The sequence below is a fragment of the Acinonyx jubatus genome, chromosome X (genome assembly GCF_027475565.1).
Source record: "Acinonyx jubatus isolate Ajub_Pintada_27869175 chromosome X, VMU_Ajub_asm_v1.0, whole genome shotgun sequence".
In the NCBI taxonomy this organism is placed as follows: Eukaryota; Metazoa; Chordata; class Mammalia; order Carnivora; family Felidae; genus Acinonyx; species Acinonyx jubatus.
The window spans coordinates 115543243-115555935 of record NC_069389.1 but is presented as its reverse complement, the minus strand read 5'-3'; the positions used below and the strand labels follow the sequence as shown (position 1 = coordinate 115555935).

The window sequence follows — 12693 nt, the reverse complement described above, 5'->3', positions numbered from 1 at the left end:
TTTTTATTTTTGTTTCGTTGTGGTTTTGTGTTTGCTGACATTCATCTGCTTTCCTTGTCGATTTTTAACTGCAGGAAAAGGACACCTGAATATCTCACAGCCGTTGTACTTCTATCCTAGAGGATATGGGCCTGTTCCCAAACTGGCAACCGTTAGCACAGCTCTCCCTGGTCTGCTAGACAGTGCACAAAGTTACTAAAGCCTGTTTCTTGTTTATTGCACAGAAGGGCCATCCATCACCCAAAGCACATCCAAACATACAATTGGAACTTGAAGAAAGAGGTGTTTGGCTAACTGTATCTTATACCTAGAATATCCATGCAAGTGAAATGCCCCGTTTCCTGGATGGATATGCATTTATTTTACTACTCCTAAAGGGATTGATATATGGATGACTTTTAAGGAGTAAATTTTAGTGCCTGTCTATAAAATATATCTCCTGAAAATACAAATTTATTATCACAGGCCCTGATCTCTGTTCTGTTACAGCTAAAAGTAGAATCTGCTATTCTCCGATTTTGGTCTCCATCAAGTTTCGGTTCCCAGTGTGAAAGTTTCTGTACAACCAGTCTTCTTTTTTCTTAAGTTCTTTCAAATTAAAAGTCACTCGTGTGTGTGTGTGAGTGTGAGTAGGGGGGAGAGAGAAAACGAAAGAGCAAGAGAAGAGTGCACAGATAATTTTTATGTTTGATCGTCATTCATTGAGACACAGTTTATCAAAAGCGTTGGGAGATCCAGGTTAGTTTGTCTATTCAGTCATTCATTTATTCATTCATCTGTTCATTTGTTCACCCTTTTGTTTATTTATTAGACATTTGATGCATTCATTAAATATTTTTTGAGTATCCATTCTGTGGCAGGCCCACACTGGGGACATAGAAATGGATAAGACGAGCTTCTCCACTGTAAGAAATTCCTAATCGAGTAGAGAAGACAGCCAAGTCCAGAGATTTCCATGGGCTGCTCAGGTTTAAGAGAGAAATAGTTCCCAATTCATCCTTGGAGGCCAGAGGGGTGGGTTCTCTATGTGCCATTTTCTGGATCTCACTTCCCTTCTTTGTATCTCAGTTCCTGTGGATCTACAGTGGGGGAAATGTTTTAATTGTGGGGGACTGTGCTGAAAATTTAGAGATAATCAGTGAAAGTAATCCAGAAATTTTGAAAGGCCCGGGCATGTGGAGAACTTTTTACTCTCCTCACTTGACTTGAAACCAAGTAGAATATTCAAAAGTAGAATATTTGGATGAATGAGGTACAAAACTTGTGCTTGCTACAGGATAGTTTGAATCCAGGTACTCTCTTGGACATTCCAAATGATGGCTTTCCATAATAACAGGTTATTTAGATGGGGGGCCTGTTCTGAGAAGAGAGCCATCACCACAGATAATTTTGTTTTACGTCAGAAAGACCTCTCTGGGGGCACCTGGGTGGCTCAATCAGTTAAGCATTGGACTTCAGCCCATGTCACGATCTCACGGGGTTCATGAGTTTGAGCCCCCCCCCCCCATCTGCTCTGTGCTGACAGCTCCGAGCCTGGAGCCCACTTCGGGTTCTGGGTCTCCTACGCTCTCTGCCCCTCCCCCCACTCATGCTCTGTCTCTCTCTGTCTCTGTCTCTCTCTCTCAAAAGTAAAGATCAAACAAAAATTAAAAATAAATACATAAATAAATATTTTTTAAAAATAAAGATAAAGAAAGCCCTCCCCTTGGAGCCTGGCAAAGATTTATTTACCGAACATTCTCTCTACCTTCTTCTTAGCTCAATACTGCATAGAAGCCTCAAATGCCAGACTGTCAGTGGGTCTCATATCTTTGGAGCATATGAAAATTCATTAAATATGTTTTTTCTTGTTAATATCTCTTTTATTACGGGGGACGTCTAGCCAAGAACTTCGAAGGAAATTTATCTGTTTACCCTACAGTTCTGTGAGCCAGCCGGGAGATACCGAAACACCGTACTCACCGTGCAGCCTGCAGACAAGATTCTAGAAAACTAACAGAAGCCAGCAGAAGGTAAGAATTCTTACCAAAGTCAGCTCTCCTGGATTTCTTTCTATGCCCAGGAGAGAGGAAGGTAAAAAGTTTTTGTCCCTTCTTTTTCTACATTTAGATGAGCAGGAGAAAGGATTTGTGGAATTAGTTCTTTGGGTATAGCAACTTTCCTAAAGATTCGTTACTGAGTACTGCTGTTTTCTATTGATCCTCTTACTCCCACAGATGGTTTTATATAGATATAGATATAGATATAGATATAGATATAGATATAGATATAGATATAGATATATAGATATATAGATATGTAGATATATAGATATATAGATATTGGCCTGTCTTTTGTGTTTGTCCTAAGAAGGAAAACCATGAGGTTTTGCTTTTGTCTTGTTCAATGTTCTGAGAGCTTGGCATTGTGAGCAGTAAGAATATTCTCTGTAGCCTCTACCGTCTGAAAGGTGCATATATGTGAGAGCATCTGGTGGCCGGTCAACTAGAATTTTGAGACACGATGTCACAAGCCAGTGTTCTTTTTGTCTGGCTGTGCCAGCTCTCAGGGGAGTTTGTCATAAGGGGACCCAGTGCATGAAGGGACTTCGTCATCTCAATCTCTGTTGTCTTGTTAGTACTGGAAAGGTCCCATTCTAGGAGTGGCTGCCCCATGTCACAGATCGGCGGGTCCATGATTGGAAGTGTCTCATGTTCCCGTGAGAAATGGGAGACATCATTTTCACTACACAATTCTTACCCCCTGTGACAATGAAGGCCTTTGCTTTCTGAGACTAACTGTGGGAGTAAACTTTCTGGATCTTGTGATGGCTGCATTTTTTGCACTCTTTGTGCGATGCCTCTTGTGTCCTTGGTTAAGCCATAAAAAGGCTTATTGACTTGAGCGGCTATTGAGATTAATGGATCCTACTCGTCGCTGGCCTGACGATGGCTCCTTTGAATTGGAAAAACTAAATATATTTCTTAAAGTTTTCTTATATTTAATTTTTAAAGAGAGATTGAGGATAAGGGGGAGGAATAGAGGTAAAGAGAGAGAATCCCAAGCAGGCTCTGCACTGTGAGCACAGAGCCCACCGCGGGGCTTGAACTCATGACTGTGACCTGAACCGAAATCGAGTCTGGATGCTTAACCATCTGAGCCACCGGGTGCCCCAAAACTTCTGTATTTAAAGAAAAAGAAAGTAACTGATCACTATTTTAGTTTATCTTTATAATAATTTATAATGATGCAAGATGCCGTAATAGGAATAAAATTATTCTTTAACTGTCAAAAAAAAAAAAGAAAAAGAAAAAGAAAGTTAGACCACTGTCATCCTAAACGATTGTCTTATTGACAATTAAACAATTAACAATTGTTTTATTGACAATTAAAAGGTGGCTACAAAAAACAAAATAAATGAAAGAACAGGAATTAAACATAGAACAAAAGTAAAGTCTATTTCCAACATAAATTCCCTTTCTTAAAATCTGGCCCCTACTCTTCAGCAAATTCCCTTAACTCCCCAAATTCCTCCACCTTCCCCAGAAAAATCCCTGAAACACCCAGCTGCCTAGTTTAACTTGCCTTTAACGCCAAGATTTACAGAGAGCACTCCCCTCTAATCTCCAGGCCTGGGGTATACAGATTACTTGTGTAAATGCTAAAAGCCAGGAAGTAAATTTAGCAGAAGCACCTGGGATGTCAGACTTTGCCAGCTTCAGGTCTTCCTGGGCGGCGTCCTTGGCAGGTCCTAGACCTCCAGCTAAAGAATTCATGTGCCTGGACGGCAGAACGTAGAAATCTTTCCATTTCCATCTTAGGGTCTTTCTGCCTGATATAGAAAGGCAAATTCAAAGTAGTGTGCTTGAATGCGCAAATTGATCTCTAAGCATAATAATGAAAAAGGCTACCTAATTCTTTACAGAGGGTGGCAGGAATACACACGAAAAAGACTTAAAACCAACAATTCTTTTGTTTTGTTTTAATTCCAGTACAGCTAACATAGTTATATTAAATTCAACAATTCTTAATTTACAACTTGACTCTAGAAAAACAAAAGCGTAACTCTGAAAGCAACACAAAACCCACTCAGACCCTTTCCTATTTGTTTTCACATATTTGCAAGATCTTGTAAGACATCAGGATACTGGAAGCAAAATTGTCTTGCACTTAAGAAAAAGAAAGAAAACTTTAAATAATACTTATCCTAAACTTTTTCTTCCTAAACTTCTGATAATAGACAAATGTACCCCAAAAGTCTGAGGAAAAACTTGCATTCTTTTTCTGTTCTTGAACTTGCAAATCATCGTGTCTTTGAAATACAAACATAGCCCACAATCTTCTGAGAATGAAGGGAAAAATAAGATAAAGAGGCCTTTCAAAAAAAATACAGACTGCTAAAAGGGCCCCCTTGCCCATACTCTAGACCAGAACCTTTTTTTTTTTTAACGTTTATTCATTTTTGAGAGACAGAGAGAGACAGCGTGAGTGGGGTAGGAGCAGAGAGAGAAGGAGACACAGGATCCCAAGCGGGGTCCAGGCTCTGACCTGTCAGCCCAGAGCCCGACGCGGGGCTCAAACCCACGAACTGTGAGATCAAGACCTGAGCCGAAGTCGGACGCCCAACCGAGTGAGCCACCCAGGCGCCCCTAGACCGCAAACTTTTAACATTACTTCCAGGGACAAATGCAAATCTTAAAAGTCTTCTGCACAAATAGTAAAAAGCTTTAGCCATCTGAACAGATAAACTTAACTTATTCTAGCTGTTACTTATTAACTAGTGAGTTTTATGTTATTTTAAAACGGAAGGTATAAGATGAGTTTGTCTGTATATATGTCTGTGTATATATGCTATAGATACGGTATTGACAATATTAATTTGTAAAAGAGCTCCATTCAATTGACTTAAGAATAAGCACTTGCAAATTAAGTATTTCTAAGTCTCAGAAATAGGAACTAAACCAAATGTTTTTCAAGTTCATATAATCTAGAATAATTTTTGGCAAATAAAAGTTGAAGATTGTTGGTTTGATTAGAACAAGCATGTCTTTAGGGTTATCGGCATTAAATATAAAGCTTTTATTCCACATGGGTTTACTAATCAAACAAGTTTATGAAATCTCTGTTAAATATTTGTCAACCAGAAAAATAACTTGGGGTGATGACTGACACTGTCTAATATGTAACAAAGTTTTTTGTAACTTATCTAAACATGGTTGTTGAGAACAAATGAATTAAAATGGATGAAAGACCTAAATGTGGGACAGGAATCCATCAGAATCCTAGAGGGGAACACAGGCAGCAACCTCTTTGACCTCCGCTATAGCAACTTCTTACTAGACATGTTGCCAGAGGCAACAGAAACAAAAGCAAAAATGAACTATTGGGACCTCATCAAGATAAAAACCTTCTGCACTGCAAAGGAAACAATCCACAAAACTAAAAGGCAACCTATGGAATGGGAAAAGATATTTGCAAATGACATATCAGATAAAGGGTTAGTATCCAAAATCTATAAAGAACTTGGCAAACTCAACACCCAGTAAGCAAATAATCCAGTGAAGAAATGGGCAGAAGACATGAATAGACAGTTTCCAAAGAAGACATCCAGATGGCTAACGGACACATGAAAAGATGCTCCATATCGCTCATCGTCAGGGAAATACAAACCAAAACCACAATGAGATATCAACTCACACCTGTCAGAATGGCTAGAATTAACAACACAAGAAATAACAGGTGTTGGTGAGGATGCAGAGAAAGGGAAACCCTCTTGTACTATGGGTGGGAATGCAAACTGGTGCAGCCACTCTGGAGAATAGTATGGAGGTTCCTCAAAAAACTAAATATACAACTACCCTATGATCCAGCAATTGCAGTACTAGGTATTTACCCCAAAATACAAAAATACAGAATTGAAGAGGTGCATGCACCCCGATGTTTGTAGCAGCACTATCAACAATAGCCAAACTATGGAGAGAACCCAAATGTCCATTGACTGGTGGATGGATAAAGAAGATGTGGCATATATGTACAGTGGAATATTGCTCAGGCATCAAAAAGAATGAAATTCTGCCATTTGCCACAACGTGGATGGAAATCGAGTGTATTATGCTAAGTGAAATAAGTTAGGCAGAGAAAGACAAACATCCTATGATTTCACTCATATGTGGAATTTAAGAAACAAAACAGATGAACAAATGGGAAGAAGGGGAAAAAGAGAGAGGTAAACAAACCACAAGAGACTCTTAAAGATAGAGAACAAACTGAGGGTTGATGGAGCGGTGTGGGTGGGGGATGGGCTAGATGGGTGATGGGCACTAAGGAGGGCGCTTGTTGGGATGAGCACCGGGTGTTGTGTGTAAGTGATGAATCACTGAATTCTATTCCTGAAACCAATATTGCATTGTATGTTAATTAGAATTTCAATAAAAATTTCAAAAGAAGAAAAGAACAAAAGATGTAAATGACATAAGAGTTTTTAGGTGATTTTTTTTTAGCAGTGATATTTTATGTTATGTCTACTTCAAAATAGTTACCCAAATCTCCCCCGTGACTTCCACTGTTGAGTTTTATTAACTTAAACCAAATGATAGAATTGCGTTAATGTCTAGATCATTTCCAAATACGGTAATACACTGAAAAATTAAGGCTAAGGAAGTGTAAGTTTACCTACCTTTGGCCTCTTTTTACAAAAGAACTAAAGATATTTGGCTTTATTGGCAAAAATGTCCACTTTTTTGGCCCACATTTTAAAAAATGAACTGTGAGGAAATGAATGTTTCTAGAAATTATGAAATGTATTCATAAATTTGCCAATCTAAAGAATACTGGAATAACAGACCACAAATTAAAGTTTCTAAGGGATAAACGTTCTTTTTCTTTAAAGATTTTATTTTAAGTAATCTCTGCACTCAGTGTGTAGCTCAAACTCACAACCCCGAGGTCAAGAATTGCATGTTCCACCAACTGAGCCAGCCAGGTACCCCTCTAAGGGTTAAAAATTCTAATTAATATATTTAATTCAAGCTACTAGAAATAATAAGAGAAACAACTCTGTATACAAGGTAAGTGGGATGTATGTTTTTGGTAAGAAAGATGGTGAGGAATGAGGATGCATTTTTGTTGAGGGAAAAGAAAGTAATTTTGTTCTAAAGTAAAGCTGATTATTTCTGAATAGGAAATAAAACAAGGCACAAACTAGAATAGACACAGGAACTTATAGAAGGTTTTTGAGAAAGGAATCTTGGGAAAGAAATTTTACGTGTGATTAAGCTGGATGAAATTGAATGAATTTGTTGTAAGGGTTTTAAAAATAAGCTTTAATATCAATAATGTACTCGCGTAAAACTGGAACTTAATTTTCTTTCATCTGCTAAAAGGACAAAGTTGTTTGGACTATTGGTCTGCCTCTGATAAGAGATTATGAAAGGTTTTCCTTTACCTTTTATACTAATCTGCCTAGAAAACAAGGATTCTGTATTTTGCCAAAATAATTTCCTGTGTTTATCAGGTCTTTGATTACTAAAGTAAACCGAGTCCTCGTAATATTAAAAGAGCTAAGTTTTGCTTAGAATTATGTAGTCTTCTATATTTGCCTGTGAAGTCTTTGTCGCTTTGGTTAAATAGATAACGAAGTATTGTTTCGATCTTATTTAGCGAAATGTTTTAAACACTTTTTGATGTATTTGACAAACTTCCGCAAAATCAAATTTTAAAGTCTTTGACCTCAAACTAACTTTGGGAAATATCAGAGGGTCCCTGGGACACCTCAAAGGATTCGTCTCTGTCCTTGTAAAAAGAGAGATGTTACCCTAATTAGACTTACGTGACATATTAAATTACATGGGAAGTGCTGTTAGTAAGTGGTGATAAAGCTTCCTAGGTTATATGGTATGGGTGAATGTTATTAATACTGTTCTAAAAATTGTATAAGATTCATAAAATTCTGACATGTCCTGGTATATTGTTATTAGTCATAATGCTAATTATTATCTTAAAATATTGTGTGTCACAGAAACAGCCAAATTTCCTTATCAGTTACGTTGTAATGAGCTCTTACCAAATCTTTAATCACGGCCATTTCAAGTCTTTTGTCATTTATAGATATTGTTTAGCTAAGATGCTTTTATAAAAGCTTCCTGCAAATGTGTTTCATTTACAGAGAAATTCATGGAAAGGAGTATAACAGGCAAGGTAGAATACAAGTTCCTGATAACTTTTAGATCATACTACTGAACTGAGTAAGAATTTATAGAACCCTAAAGGAGAAACTGATGCCTCCGTAGAACTTCTAACAGAAGATCAGGATCAACCAGAATTAATTACACGGAACTGAGGATGATTATAATTTTTATGACTTTTTATTTAAAACATTGCTGGGCTTTTTTAAAAAGCTTATTTATTTTATTTTATTTGTTTGTTTGTTTGTTTTTAAGTTTACTTATTTATTTATTTGGGGAGAGGGAGAGAGAGACAGAGAATCCCAGGCAGGCTCAGCACTGTCAGCACAGAACCCAATGAGGGGCTCGAACTCACGAACCATAAGATCGTGGCCTAAGCTGAAGTCAGACGCTTAACTGACTGAGTCACCCAGGCACCCCTAAGGTTTATTTATTTATTTTGAGAGAGAGAGAGAAAGAGAGAGAGAGAGAGCGCACACACACACACACACACACTCACACACGTGTGCATGAGTGTGGGGGCGGGGGGGGAGGGGCAGAAAACAAGGGAGAGAGAGATGATCCCAAGCAGGCTCCACACTGTCAGTGCTGAGCCCAACTTGGGGCTCAAACTCATGAGCCGTGGGATCATGACCTAAGCCAAAATCCCAAGTCAGAGACTTGACCAACTGAAGTGCCCCCAACATTGCTGGGCTTTTTAATGGTTTGCTTTCCAGATTTAAGGAAAACTTTTTTTCTTTTCTCTTAAGCTACTTGTAACTTAGAGTAAAGATAAAACATTTATCTTTTTCTCCCTATCTGATCCCTCCAGAATTTACAAACTCTCAATGAATATTTTTACATTTTCATGGCAGTACAGTTATTTCATAAATTCAGTAAGAATCTCTTCTTCTTGTAATAGGACACGCCTGGAAACTTTGGTTATATTATGAAGACTTCGACTGGAATGTCATATTTGAGAGAGGCAGGCACACATTCAGGTACGCCACACAGCTTTAAGGAACTAGAGTTGATTTTATGGAACCAATAAAGCTCCTTGGAAATATTGGCCCAGTACCTTGCTTACAGGGTTCCCAGCAGCCTTACCAAGTGATTAAGGAAGGCCGCTTTCTGGCCGGCCCAGGAACCTCAGGGTGTTTGGGGGACTTCAAGGAGAGAGGCATTTTCCCACATCTATAGATATTATAGGCAAGTCTAATGGCAAGTCCTTGGCTTGGCTTCTTAGCCTCGAGAGGCTTTTAGAAGTCCAACCTGAGGGGCACCTGGGTGGCTCAGTCGGTTGAGGGTCCGACTCTTGATTTGGGCTCAGGTCATGATCCCGGGGTTGTGGGATCGAGCCCCATGTCAGGCTCTGCACCGAGCATAGAGCCTGCTTAAGATTCTCTCTCTCTCCCTCTGCCCCTCTCCCCTGCTTTTCCTCTCTCCTTAAAATAGAATTAAAAAAAAAAAGTCCAACCTGAAATTCCTTATGGAAAGTTCCAGCAAAGTAGATTAAAAGATTCTATGTCAATTGCTATTTTGCTGCAATTATGTAAATAATCGAGCCAAGTTCAGAAAACCAGACTTAATTTGCAAACAAATTAGTCTTACTATGCTTATCACTGATAAGAAATGTGGATGATTGTAGAGAGAAAGATTATATTTCATTAGAAAGTATAACATGTACTTGTGGATTTTAGATTCTAGTTTTGTTCATTGTCTTTGAAATTTTGCTTTCTACCTGCAGACTGGACTAGATCCTGAATTCTTTTCGTTTCCTCTAGTGTTTGGCTACGACTCTCCAAACCAACAGGTCCAAGTTTTCTCCCACCCTTTCTAAGTTGAAATTATCGGGAACTAAAACTACACTTTCTCCAAAGCCATGCAAGCTAGTTAGACAACGTGATCTCAACGTCAGAGAAATCGCAAGAGCTCAGGTATAGACCGTCTCCATGCGTGTTGCTGTATGGGCCACTCACAAAGATCACCAGAGACATTCAAACTACAAACCGGGAAAATCTGTCAAATTGCCACCGCCAGCCCTCGCTCCATCTGAAGACGCTTTGAGCTGGACATCGACAACTCTTCTCCACTGGCTGCCTTCGAAACTCAGAAACTGAGATGGTAGTCTGCTCCGATCATTAACCATTGCTTTCGTTGCCATAGAAATGCCTCTTTCTAAATACCTGATTGCTTGTGCAATATAGGCCTAACTTTGGGAGCTCAATTGCACTAATGCCTTCTGAAATGAGTCACAACTGTTCTCAGAGATATAGAGCAATCTACTGCTTAGCTACTAACCCGATTCTGCTCGCCACAGCCATCAGCTCAGCTTTTAATATGTGAAACTCTCAGGGAAGTTTCAGAGGAGAGAGCTGATGGGGTTCGGGGCAGTTTACCCCAAAACGTGCCACTTTGGCATGTGGGTTGTTTAGAGCTGAAGACAATAAAGGCCCCAGACTCAAGAAGAGCTTTACCTCCCCCTCAACTGCCTAAAAATTTTTAGATGGGGAACCTGTACCAGAAAGAGAGCTATTACCAAAAGTAACGTGTTTTTTTTGTTTGTTTGTTTTTTGTTTTTTACATAGGACACTTCCTCTGCCTCTCTGCCCGTGAATTGTCTTCATCCCATTGGATGTCCCAAACCACTACCCTCTTCTCCACAGTCCAGGACTGCATATAAGCCTCAATTGCCTGACCGACCGGGTCTCATATCTTTGGGGCCTCTGTATGTATAAAATTAAATTAAATTTGTTATTCTCCTATTCATCTCTCTTCTATAATGGGGGGGGGTGTCTAGAAGAGTAAAGGGACATTTGTGTTTCTTCCTCTGCACAACCCTGAGGAATCCTTCACTTGGCCCAATAAATGCCTCGTTTAGACGAGACCTTTTGTTTGTCCCTGGTGCTCCGCCTCCATGTTATTCTGCTGATATTTACAAGGTCGGCCGTCTGCGTAGATTATCATGTTGTACCATCTATGTTGGTTAGTCCTCAATCATTTTGCAGTTTTTACCATCTATAAGCACTTATTTGCAACGTGTGCCTTTCTGTCTTTCAAACTAGATGTCACTTCTCAAAAGTACTGTCTCACTCCTCTCAGCATTCCGTAGTTCTCACGCATGCATTCATTTCTTCACCCAGTTAGCAGTGACGAAGCACTCATCGTAAGCTAAGACATTAAGCTAAATGCTTCATTTTCTCACTTAAAACCTAAAACAACTATTTAGGGAGGTACTACCATGATCCCCATTTTACACCTTTGAAACTGAGGCTGTGGAGTGGAGAAGACAAAACTTTCCCCTCTAGCCTTCCAGGTTCTTGACTGAGACGTTCTTGTAATAAGAAACCAGATTGGGGTGCCTGGGGGGCTCATTCGGTTGAGTGCCTGACTCTTGATTTCAGCTCAGGTCGTGATCCCAGGGTCATGGGCCTGAGCCCCGGGCTGGGCTCCATGCTGAACGTGGAGTTTGCTTAAAATTCTCTCTCTGTCCTTCTGCCCCTCTCCCTTGCTCATGCTCTCTCTCTCTCTCTCTCTCTCTCTCTCTCTCAAATAAATAAACAAATAAATAAAAATTTAAAAATTAAAAAACAGACAAACAGGAGGAAAATAAACACGTACAATAGCATGCACGGGAGATACCCAGGAAAACGGAGCAACTGGCTGAAATGCCCAAGCTACTGACCTTAAATAGCATCTCCAGCTCAAGGTAAAAGAAAGATAGTGGTGGTGGGGAGCGAAAAAGCATGGCAAACGATATTAAGACTTAGAGTCATCCTTGTATTTCTGATACAAAGAGGGAGACACACAAGTAGAGATTTCCCCTTAAAAGCCCTTACATGAGGGTAACTTTTACTAGCCATTTCCTAGATCTGCTGTTTCTTAAAAATAACCAACTCAAAATAATGGTCTGGGAGTAAGAATGTCCTCTTCCCTTCAGGGTCCTTCTAGCCAGAGGAAGAATCAAATTGACATGAGACGGATTAACAGAAGAAAATGAAATTTAATTTTATATGTATGTGGGATCCACACAGACATGGAAATTCCAAGGGTAGTCAGGCAAAATGAGGTATATATGTCATCCTGAACTAAGGAGAAGTTGGTAGGGGTCTGGGACTTCAAAGGGAAGGATTGCGATTCACGGGGAGATGATAAAAAATAAATCCTGGTAAAGGAATATTTATTTGCTGGGCCACCCAGAAACAATGGGACATAGAGGACTTTGATCAAACAAGCTTTGCTAGGCTCCTCTTCATCTGCCCTACCTAAGTGCATATCATAATGTAGTTATCGGGGCGCCTGGGTGGCTCAGTTAGTTTGGCAACTGACTCTCGATTTCAGCTCGGGTCATGATCTCGGAGTTTGTGGGTTCGAGCCAAGGGTCAGACTATGCACTGACAGTGTGGGGCCTGCTTGGGATTCTCTCTCTCTCTCTCTCTCTCTCTCTCTCTCTCTTTCTCTCTCTCTCTGCCCCTACCCTGCTTGGGGCTCATGCGTTCTCTCTCTCTCTCTCAAAATAAATATATATATATATTTTTAATTTTTTTAACGT

General features: G+C 39.6%; 1 long non-coding RNA gene across 1 annotated transcript; it reads left to right on the top strand.

The window, feature by feature from the left end:
• The first annotated feature begins 1808 nt into the window (after positions 1-1808).
• LOC128311520 (uncharacterized) lies at positions 1809-11480 on the top strand. The gene is made up of 3 exons (XR_008289967.1): positions 1809-2012; positions 9064-10265; positions 10730-11480. It is a non-coding gene; the product is annotated as an uncharacterized LOC128311520 (long non-coding RNA).
• The last annotated feature ends 1213 nt before the right edge of the window (positions 11481-12693 follow it).